The following is a 2589-nucleotide window of genomic DNA, read 5'->3' on the forward strand; positions in this document are numbered from 1 at the left end:
AAACTGGTTTAAAAAACGTCATTTTTTTTAAGCAGTAGCCAAATGATCTTCTAAAATATGATTGGGGGTGTCATATTGAGGCATGATCAGGTTCCAGAATTTTTTTTTTAATTAAGGGGATCAGTGGGCAACAAAAAATGACGTTTTTTGGCAAAAAAAATATGGTTCCCAGAACTCCTCTTACAACTTTTGGAGTAGCTACGTCATCTCTTGGGAAATAATTGGGGCTGTCCTATAGATGTGCAATAAGGTTTAAAAAATTTAAATTTCATCCTCAAATAGTAGCAGAAAATTGACGTTTATCACTAAAAAAACAAACATTGATCCAAGAGCTCCTCTTATGATTTAATGGATAGACAACCATATCTTGGGATATGATAGGGACTGTTCTATAGATGTGCAGTAAGGTTTTCAAAATTTAAATTTCATCCAGGGAGTCAAAATGTAGCAGAAAATTGACGTTTATCACTTAAAAAAACCAGATCCTAGAACTCCTTTTATGATGTTTAATGGATAGACACATCATATCTTGGGATATGAAAGGAACTGTTCCATAGATGTGCATTACAGTTTTGAAAAATTAAATTTAACCCTGAGGCCCATTACATACCAGTACATACCTTTTGATGCCCTTTAAGGATCAAGAATATATATGGTTAAGGGGTGGGGATCTCAACCGTTTTCGAGATATTCGTGCACTTCCTGTTCAAGGGGGGTCATGACCACCCCCGGGGCCCATGACCTACATACCGTTTGATGCCCCTTGACACAAGGAACAAGAATATATATGGTTTAAGGGTGGGGATCTCAACTGTTTTGAAGATATTAAGGGACTTGCTGTTTGAGGGCGTCAGGACCACCCACAGGGCCCATGACCTACATAACATTTGATGCCCCTTGACATCAGAAACATGAATATATATGGTTTAGGGGTCATGATTATAACAGTTTCTGAGATATATGGTAATTTCAAATTCCTGGGGGGTGGGGATGACCCCAGGGGTCAGATCTAATAAACCCTATATATTGCCAGTAACAGCCAATATATGATTATGAAAACCCTATATTATTATCTTTGTCCGTTTTCAAGTTACCATTTACAATAGAGTCTATGATTCTTCCTACAAGGTTCAATGTTAGACCCCACACCCTTTTGACACCCCCCCTCCCCCCCTCCCCCGAAAAGTGGTTGTCTAACCCAAAATGAGAAAAATCAAACCAGGGTGCACAACTAGATTTGCAGGCCTATCATATCCTAGAGTTTTGTACAATTATGTTCATGCAGCCATCTCTGAGAAACAAGTTCAGAGCGGGAAAGAAGAAAAAGAAGATGAAGAATATATACATGTATTCTAGACTTCATTCAGGAGACTTAATAATTAATAAAGATTAAATAGAGATAGGATCATCAAACATCAATAATTTAAAGATAATTGAAAATTTCCGATTCTAAGGGGGTCAGGATGACCCCTTAGGGTCATGACTTACATGCCATAATGATCTGATGCGCCTGCATGACCTAAGGAGGAATAATATCTTTGGATTAAGGTGGGGATCTCAATGGTTTTTATGATATTTGATAATTTCAGGAAGAGCACTTGGGATCATGACCTACATACCATCTTAAATGCCTTGAACAAAGAAACAATAATATAATATGTACATGATATATGATTCAATTTAAGAACCCAGATATAGATCAATCATCTGTTTTGTAATACTTCCTATGTATAAATACATGTACATGTATTAGTTTGTGTTTTGTTCTATACTATTCATGTTCATGACTGTAGTATGGCTTAGTCTTATTTTAAATTACATAAAAAAAATTGTCAAATATATGACTTGGAACCCCCACTCCCAAACAAACTCAAATATAAACTGTTCTCTCCCCCCCCCCCCCCTTCCTTGTCGAATAATCTATTAAAATCAAAATATAATTTGGGTGTCTAAAAACTTTTATAAACTGGTAAAAAATGTTATTCTTAAAAAAAATTACATTACACCTTGCATAATTGACAAATGATCTATTGAGATACGTTCAGAGGTCATATTTCTACCTTGGGATCAATAAGTAGTATTCATTGACAAGTTAAAATTAATTAATAACAATAAATGATATAAATTATAAATGTTTATACTCCACATTCATCCCCCCCCCCCCCCCCCCCCAATCTAACCTGCTTATAAAGATTCAGTCTTCTTAATACATTCTTACATGTGTACAGTAGCAAATTTTAAATCATTTCTTGATTGCTTTTTCTCTCGTGATTCACATTAACATTTTGGAAATTGCTTAATTCAATTTTTAAGATTTATAAACAAAATGTTATATGCATCACTGACATGTGTATTCACCTATTTGGGGCAATTGTAAAGTCTCCTAAACAAAGCAGTGACATCATTAGGCTAGGAATTACCCACATGGATCAAACACTACTGTATAACATATGAATAAGATAAAATACATTATTATTTCTAGTTCTAAAATGTCAGGGTGTCTCCAAGGGGGCATAATCTTACAATACAACAATTTTACGCGCAATGACACAAAGAGCAAAAATAAATTAAACGGTTTAGGGATGAGGA

This window comes from Crassostrea angulata, chromosome 6 (assembly GCF_025612915.1).
Source record: "Crassostrea angulata isolate pt1a10 chromosome 6, ASM2561291v2, whole genome shotgun sequence".
NCBI lineage: Eukaryota > Metazoa > Mollusca > Bivalvia > Ostreida > Ostreidae > Magallana > Magallana angulata.